Source organism: Lactuca sativa, chromosome 2 (assembly GCF_002870075.4).
Source record: "Lactuca sativa cultivar Salinas chromosome 2, Lsat_Salinas_v11, whole genome shotgun sequence".
Classification (NCBI taxonomy): Eukaryota; Viridiplantae; Streptophyta; class Magnoliopsida; order Asterales; family Asteraceae; genus Lactuca; species Lactuca sativa.
The window spans coordinates 176,509,013-176,518,181 of NC_056624.2; the positions used below are offsets into that span (position 1 = coordinate 176,509,013).

Genomic DNA, 9,169 nt, shown 5'->3' on the forward strand with positions numbered 1-9,169 from the left:
CTTTGGTGATGAGAATCTTTCCTTATTTGGTAAATTATGACACTACCACAAACAACAGAATCAAATCCATTTTTCCAATGTTGCTATCAATAGAATCTTGTAAACAACAATTTTCACAAATCCCATTGTAAGGATACTTAAAATAAATAAATGAAAAAATTTCCTTTTATTTTAAAATTGTGGAGAAACTTATCCTTACAATGCAAATACATATGAAAAATATGTTGTTATCTATTCCTAAGCAATCTATCATAACTCTTAAGCAACAGCTCAAAATTCTGATCTTCAAATTATGCGATCGAAATCCACCTTCGCGATCAGATTCAACATACTCTTCTTCTAAGCTTCCTCTCCTTTTTCCGATTCTACAAAACATCAAAATGCGACCTAGTCACGTCATGTAATAAGAATATCCAAATAGGAACTTAATAGAGTTATATAGTGGACTTTACCTGAAGCATAGTCAAATTTTGACTTTCACCATCCTAGTGAACTTTTAGGTAAATAGGGCAGCTTCGAAACCAATGCCCCTGATATTTGCATAATTAGCCATATGTTTAGTATAGATTTTTATTCATTTTTAGCTAATTATGTGCATAATGTGGACAAAACGTACTTAATAATGCTTAAATTGTGTTTTCAGTCCATAAGACATGCCTGGAAGTGAAAAGGAATAAAGAGAAGCAATAGAGACCAAAGAATGAAGAACAAGAAAAACACCCACACCTACTCGGCGAGTACATGGACCTACTCGCCGAGTTTCCCCTATTTTGTGATAAATATAAATATTGGGTTTTAATCCGAATTGGGGGACCTTTCTGGCTTTTGGGAGTTACACCTGCGATTGAAGAACCCTTTGGAGACCTGAAGAACCCTAACCTTTGATCTTTTGAAGACTCAAGGAGAATTAGGTTATATTTTCCACTTAATCTTAGGATTGAATCATGTCTAGCTTAGTTAAATTCGTTTTTGAGCTTGTTTCCACTGTAATCAGGAGCTAAATTCGTATTGTTTCTATTTAGGAAAAACCAAGTTACTCCTATGATTTAACTATTTACTTTATTGATGGTTTATTGATGATGTTATTAAATTAAGTTTGTTAAAGAACCTTTTTGCATTAATCACAACTATTATCTGTTAATTGGAAGACAATTAAGCTGCATGAACATCTCTTAGTTGTTAATCTCATATGTTTATGTGAACACTGTATTATATGTCTAGGAATAATGAACATGAAACTAGGATTAATTAGAGAATGGGTAAATTAATGTGTGAGCTTGTTTGAGAAACCAACAAACAAGAGGTTAATTGAAACACCAACTTGATTAACCAATTACGAATCTTATTTAATCCAAATAATTGAACTGGGTAATTAATTAGTTTAAACAATTGGCCACTGCTTGCATTGAATAATTGTCTAAGGGTTAGTATTAGTGAACATGAATCTAACCACTATAGTTGGTAACCAATAACAATTAATTTATCATATTATTATACAAATAACCATAGGAGTGAATTGGTTGGACCTAAACAGAAACCCTTCATCAAATTTGGTGAATTTTTACTTGTTTTTAGTTGTTAGTTAATCACTTGTTAGGTGGTGTGTTTAAGTTTCTAGTATTGTAAAACTAGAGAAAAACCTTTACTTTTATTACTTGCTTAGTTAAAATTAGTTATTAGTTTAATTTTCGTTCCCTGAGTTCGACACTCTACTTACCCAACTATACCACTAAAAGACAGGTTCACTGCCTTTGTGTGCTAAATTTATAATTTAAAAGTAGGATTAAAAGCAGTGCATTTTACACACATCAAGTTTTTGGTGCCGTTGCCGGGGAATGGTTCAAAAATTAAGCCTAATTCCTAATTTTATCGATCCTTTGTGTGAGTTTGCTTGCACAAAGTAAAATTTTTTAGTAATTCAGTAAGTAGGTTAGGTTTAAGAATTTATTAGTTTTTCTTTAGTTTTAATTTTTTTTTAAGACATGCTACTCGCCGAGTGCACTCGCACCTACTCGGCGAGTACCCTGTTGTTTGGTAGTTATTTTTCGTTTAGCTCAGTTTCATTTTTTTGTTCTTTTTACATGTTTTTCTTGTTTTATTTCAAGATTTTCATGACCAGAGGATCCAACACTCCGCTGGTACCCCCGCTTGAAGACCCGGAATCCGCGTTGAGAAAGAACAAAGGCAAAGATGTGGAAAGCTCGAATACACCTAAGAAGTCGCCTTTGTCTAACTTGAAGACTGTTTTTAGGAAGAAGAAGATCAGCAAATCAGGAGCATCCAACGCCTCTTTAGCAAGCGAAGACCCGATCAAAGAAGACATCGAGTACGAAACCGAGGAAGAAGAAGAACCTACATACAGGCACGACTCCGATTCCGGCGACGAGTTAGCTCTTACCATGGCTAACATCGATGAAATCCCTATGGGGGAATGGAAGAAGAGGATACACGATGACACTGGCCCAGGACTTGTGCAACCTGCAATTCCTGCAACTGCTACTTTTGAGCTCAAGGGTCACATCCTTGCTCAACTTAAGGAGATCCCCTTCACCGGCAAAGACCACGAAGATGCTTATAAACACTTGGATGAAGTCAATGATGTAGCTGATTATTTCAATGTTCCAAATGTGCCTCGGGATACTCAGCTACTTCGCATGCTTCCGGTTACTTTGAAGGGTGCTGCAAAGGATTGGCTCAAGTCATTGCCCCCGAATCTATCACTACATGGGCCCAAATGAAAGAGGAGTTCAATTCTGCCCACCATCCAAGATATCCAAGCTAAAGAAAGCCATAGCTAACTTTGAACAACAAGCTGGAGAGTCACTATATGAAGTTTGGGAGAGGCACAAGAGTCTGCTAAGGAATTGCCCACATCATGACCTCAATAGTCAACAAGAAGTCTCCATCTTTTATGATGGAGTAAATGTTATAACAAGGCAATTACTTGACTCGCAAGGTCCACTCACGAAGAAGGCACCTCCGGTGATAAAGCAACTAATAGAAGAATTCTCTAAGCATTCTAGAGAATACCATAATCCAAGAAATGATGTGACAAGGGGGGCCTCCTATGTAGCTTCAGAAGACTTATCAGCAGTCATGGCTATGCTGAAAACCATGGATAGGAGGATGGACAAAATGGATCAAATGATACATGCTATTCGGGTGGGTTGTGAGAACTGCAATGGGCCACATCTTACTAGAGATTGTGACTTAGATGAGAATGGCAATAAGAAGGTGCAAGTGTGCTATTCAAGTGGTGACCGATATGATGAAGATTGGTGGAAACCCAAGAAAGAGTGGCTCCCTTATGACGAGTACACGAAGGCTAAGGAGGAGAAGTACAAGCAAAAAGGAAGAGGTTTTTACCAAAAGGAGGAGCCGGCACAAGAAAGAAAACCAAGTTTGGAAGAGATGCTTACCAAATTTGTAGCTGCTTCAGAAAAGAGACATAATGATCATGATGCTGCAATCCAAGAAACAAGAACCATGCTTAGAAACCAGCAAGCATCTATCCACAACATTGAAACGTAGCTTGGGCAACTTGCTCAACAAATCAATCAAAGATCACCGGGTGAACTTCCTAGTAAAACCGAAAACAACCCACGAGGCACGCACATAAACATAGTCACAACCAGAAGTGGGGAGATAATTACTCCTCTGGGCCCCCATTCAGACTGAAGTACCCAAAGAATTGCAAAAGGAGGATGCAGAAAAAGAAGACCAAAATCAAAAGCTGCATGGTACATACTCTACTCGTCAAGTCTAGAATATGGACTCGATGAGTCCACTGCCAAACCCGAAAAATCAGATTCCTGAAAAGCCCTTTCAGCCTCCAATGCCATATCCAGCCCGAGCTAAGCAAGAAAAGCAGGAAGAGGAGTACCAAAAGTTTCTTGACCATATTAAAGCTCTTCAAATCAACATACCCTTCATCGAAGCAGTTGCGCAAATGCCTAAATATGCAAAATTCCTCAAGGACCTTCTAACCAATAGAAGGAAGATGGAGGAGGTGAAAGAAGTAGTTCTTAATGAAAACTGCCCAGCTTCCATGTTAAACAAACTACCAAAGAAGAAGGGTGACCCGGGAAGCTTGACTTTGCCTTGCCAATTTGGTAACTTGGCTACCGTTCATGCTTTGGCTGATTCGGGAGCAAGTGCGAACCTCATGCGTTATTCATTCTTCAAGAAATTGGATCTCCCGGAACCAAGGCCAATTCATATGGCAATTCACTTAGCAAATAAAACAGTCACATTTCCAAGAGGAATATGTGAAGACTTATTGGTCAAGGTGGACAAGTTTGTGTTTCCCGCAGACTTTATAATTCTAGACATGGAAGCGGATCCTCAAGTTCCGGTCAAGCTTGGAACCTTTCCTCAACACGACAAGTGCTATAGTGGACATGAGAGACTTGAAGCTTACCTTACGGGTGGGAGATGATTCAGTCACTTTCAGGGTTGATCAAGCTATTAAGCATGCGAGGAATAGTGACGATATGGCGTTCTCGATTGACATGTTTGATGAATTGATGGAGGAATGCGATAATGAAGATCCCAACAAGTCCACCATCTTTGATGAAGAATTTGATGCTGAAAAAGACTTACTGGAAATTGAGAGGCTGCTGGAAGAAGCTGAGTATGAAGAATTAGTGAAGAATTCTGATAAAGCTACTCGCTGAGTAGAGTCGATCTACTAGCTGAGTCCATGTGAAGAAACAAATGAATTTGTAAATTCTGCAGCAGACTCGTCAAGTCCCTTACCTATACTCGGCGAGTACAACATGCAGGACATAAAAACAGAGCTCAAAACATTACCAGATCACTTGGAGTATGCTTTCCTTGAAGATGGTCATCAAAAGCCAGTTATAATAGCCTCTGACCTCTCCGAATCTGAAAAAGAAGAACTAATTCAAGTCTTGAAGAAGCAAAAGCGGGCCATATCATGGAGCATTACCAACATCCAGAGAATAAGTCCCTCTTATTGTTCTCACAAGATTAACCTGGAGGAAGGAGCAAAGCCGGTTGTGCAGCACCAAAGAAGACTAAACCCAAACATGCAAGAAGTGGTCAAGAAGGAAGTAGTCAAGCTTTTAGATGCGAGGATCATTTATTCTATTTCCGACAGTCCATGGGTGATTCCAGTCCAAGTGGTTCCCAAGAAAGGAGGAATGACGGTCATAACCAACGAGAAGAACAAGCTTATTCTGACACGAATGGTAACCGGTTGGAGAGTGTGCATCGATTATCGAAAGCTAAACGATGCCACTCATAAGACCATTTTCCTTTACCTTTTATTGATCAAATGCTAGAAAGATTATCAGGCCATAGTTATTATTGTTTCTTAGATGGCTTTTCGGGTTATTTCCAAATACCCATAGACCCAATGGACCAAGAAAAGACCAATTTCACTTGCCCAAGTGGAACTTTTGCCTATCTTCGCATGCGCTTTAGGTTATGTAATGCACCCACGACATTTCAAAGGTGCATGACAACCATATTTCACGACATGGTGGAAAAATTCATGGAAGTCTTTATGGACGATTTTTCTATTTTTGGATCTTCCTTCCATGATTGTCTCACTAACCTTGATCTAATGCTTGCTAGGTGTAAAAAAACCGACTTAGTTCTTAGTTGGGAGAAATGTCACTTTATGGTCAAGAAGGGTATAGGTCTAGGCCACAAGGTTTCCAAATCGGGAATTGAAGTGGATCGGGCAAAGATAGACACAATTGCCAAATTACCCCCGCCAACTAATGTGAAGGGCATTAGAAGCTTTATAAGACACGCGGGTTTTTACCAACATTTTATAAATTTTTTTTCCAAAATAACTAGACCTCTAACACAATTGCTTTTAAAAGATGCACCATTCAATTTTACTAAAGAGTGTTTAGAGGCGTTTGAATTCTTGAAAGAAAAATTGACTAATGCCCCGATCATTATTGCCCCGAATTGGGATTTACCATTTGAACTAATGTGTGATGCTAGTGACTTTGCATTAGGATCTGTCCTTGGTCAAAGGGTTGATAAGCACTTTCGACCCATTTATTATGCAAGTAAAACTTTAAATCTGGCCCAAGAGAATTACACCACCACCGAAAAAGAATTATTAGTTGTGGTATATGCCTTTGATAAATTCCGCCCTTATTTAGTTTTATCTAAAACAACTGTTTTTACGGACCACTCTGCTATCAAGTATTTGTTTGCCAAGTAGGATGCCAAGCCAAGATTGATACGTTGGGTTTTACTTCTTCAAGAGTTTGACATCGAGATACGCGATAAGAAGGGAATGGAGAATGTAGCAGCCGACCACTTATCAAGGCTAAAAAACCCGCAACTGCAAGAAGATAAAGTTGGAGATGATTTTCCGGACGATACATTATGGTGACCACGGGAGAAGAGCCAGGGTTCGCGGACATAGCTAATTACTTAGCTAGCAAGTACACCCCAAAAGATCTTACCCGCCAACAAAAGTAGAAGTTCTTTTCAGAAATAAAATATTATTTTTGGGATGAGCCTTATCTTTTCCGAAGTTGTGCGGATGGAATCATACGAAGATGTGTGTTCAGGAATAAAAGCCGAAAAATCTTGGAGCATTGTCATAGCGGGCCCACCAGTGGACATCATGGAGCACACTACATTGCTAAGAAGATCTTTGACATTGGGTTTTATTGGCCCACAATTTTTAAAGATGCAGCCCAATATGTCAAAGAATGTGATGCATGCCAAAGAGCGGGAAACATTTCATCCCGAAATGAAATGCCACAACAAAGTATTCAAGTGTGCGAAGTATTTGATGTATGGGGGATCGATTTCATGGGACCATTTCCCATGTCAAAAGGCAACAAATATATATTGGTGGCGGTGGATTATGTATCCAAATGGGCGGAGGCACAAGCTTTACCAACTAATGATGCTCGGGTGGTGGTGCGATTTTTGAAGAAGTTATTTTTAAGATTTGGAGTTCCAAAAGCTCTTATAAGTGACCGAGGCACTCATTTTGCCAATGATCAAATTGAAAAGGTGTTAAGGAAATATGGGGTAACTCATAAATTCTCTACATCTTAACATCCACAAACTAGTGGGCAAACCGAAGTGACAAATCGAGCCTTGAAGAGAATCTTGGAGAGATCGGTGGGGAGCAATCGAAAAGAGTGGTCGGATAAGCTAGATGATGCACTTTGGGCCTTCCGAACAACTTTCAAAACACCTATTGGTACTACACCATATAGGCTAGTTTATGGAAAGCAATGTCATTTACCGGTGGAAATCGAGCATAAAGCTTTTTGGGCTTTAAAAATGTGCAACTTCAACATAGCGGAGCTCAAGAACAACCGGTTGATGTAAATGAATGCTCTTGAGGAACTTAGAAATGAGGCTTATACTAGCTCTTTAATCTATAAAGAGAAAACCAAAAGTTGGCATGACAAGAGGATCAAGGGTAATAAAGAGTTTCATGAAGGGCAAAAGGTGTTGCTTTTTAATTCAAGACTCAAACTTTTTCCGGGCAAACTCAAATCAAGATGGGATGGTCCTTTTCTAGTGAATAAGGTGTTTCCACATGGAGCTATAGAGTTAGTATCAAAAGATGGTACCCCTTTCAAGGTTAATGGACATAGAGTGAAAAGATACGAAGAAGGAATCCTGAGAAATGAAGACATAGAAGAAGGGCTGCTACTGGAGGGAATGGTAGAAACGTAGAACAGAAGGAGTCCAACTAATGACTCCTTAACAAGAAGCACTTCTAGGAGGCAACCCGAGTTTAGAGTTTGAATTTCTTTTCCCTTTGTTTTCTTTTTAATTTCTTAGGATCTGTTTTACTTTCATTCTTCTTCTGAAATTATGTTTAAAATGATTGCTTGAAGGCAAGCAATGCTCAGAGTGTGGGGTGGTGGTTTAAAAATTAAGAAAATTAAGTTTTTTTCAAACTTCAAGCTTTACTCGCCGAGTATATACGTACTACTCAGCGAGTACCTATTCGAATTCCCTGAAAATCGTGAATACGCATTTCTACTTGGCGAGTAGATGTTTATACTCGGCGAGTAGAATATTTACACGGGTTTTTACAATCTGTAAATTAGGGTTTCTTTTTCATTTATTCACTTTCACCAAACCACTCATACTCGCCGTGCACTTCTACTCTCAAGCCATTTCTCCAGTTTTCTTTCTTCTTCGTTGAATCTCCATCTATCAAGAGAAAAGGTATGATTTTTACTCTCAATACTCGTTAAAGATTGAAGCTTTATCAATTCTTAGTCCTTATTTTGCCCAAAAATTGGATTTGGGGGTTTTCTCCAATTCTAGGGTTTTGATTTTACTATGAATTAGGAGGCTTTAGTCAAAATTTCTTATGGATTAGTGTTTAATGGACTTAGTACAGCAAACCCCTCTGCAAAATTAGATGTTTCAAGTGACCTAATATGGTCCGATTGGAATCTGGTCCCGATGTTCTTCCTACTCGCCGAGTAGTTCATGAACTCGGCGAGTAGGAGCCTTTACAGATCTGTTTTGTTTAATTTTAATTGTTGGGTGTTGTTTGTTTGTGCTTTCTTAATGTTATTTTGCAGGAACCATGTCCAGAAGAGGGTAGACTTTAGGGGGGTGGGAAGCCAAGGAGACATTCCATGGCTCTCTTTTCACCAAATAACTTCTAAATCCTCACAGGCCCGTGCTAAGAACCGAGTAGATGCTCTAAAGCAGAAGGAGATCCACCTCCCCAATGCAATAAATTGGGATTGGTTGGGAAAGATTGGGTTGGAGGAAGAATTGACGCCTTACTTGGTGAAATCTTGGGATGTGGGGGATTCTACAATCATTTGTGATGGATGGTTACAATTATTCAAGATCCAAGAGCCGGTCTTCGCGGAGTTATGATGGGAATTTTCCGCTACCATCTCATTCCGGGGTGGTAGTGAGTATTATAATCCCAATGTTATTTCCTTTTCACTTGGTGGGGAGCTGCGACAATGCAGCATGGCGGAGCTTGCATGGAGGATTGGCATTTACGATCAAAGTGCCATGTTGAATGAAGATTTCGAGACCTTCTTGGAGCAATGCCATAAAGATCTCCCTGAAGATGTTGTTGCTTCCACTTGGTGGAATACCATTGCCAACCGGGTGTACATTCCATCGTCTGCACAAGAAGGCCACATCCGCTCACCCATTCATCATCTCA

At 39.3% G+C, this 9,169-nt stretch overlaps 1 non-coding gene across 1 annotated transcript; it reads right to left on the reverse strand.

Moving 5' to 3' along the window:
- Positions 1 to 2,775: 2,775 nt before the first annotated feature.
- Positions 2,776 to 2,882, reverse strand: LOC111902800 (small nucleolar RNA R71). Its single transcript, XR_002853965.1, has one exon. It is a non-coding gene; the product is annotated as a small nucleolar RNA R71 (small nucleolar RNA).
- Positions 2,883 to 9,169: the final 6,287 nt, after the last annotated feature.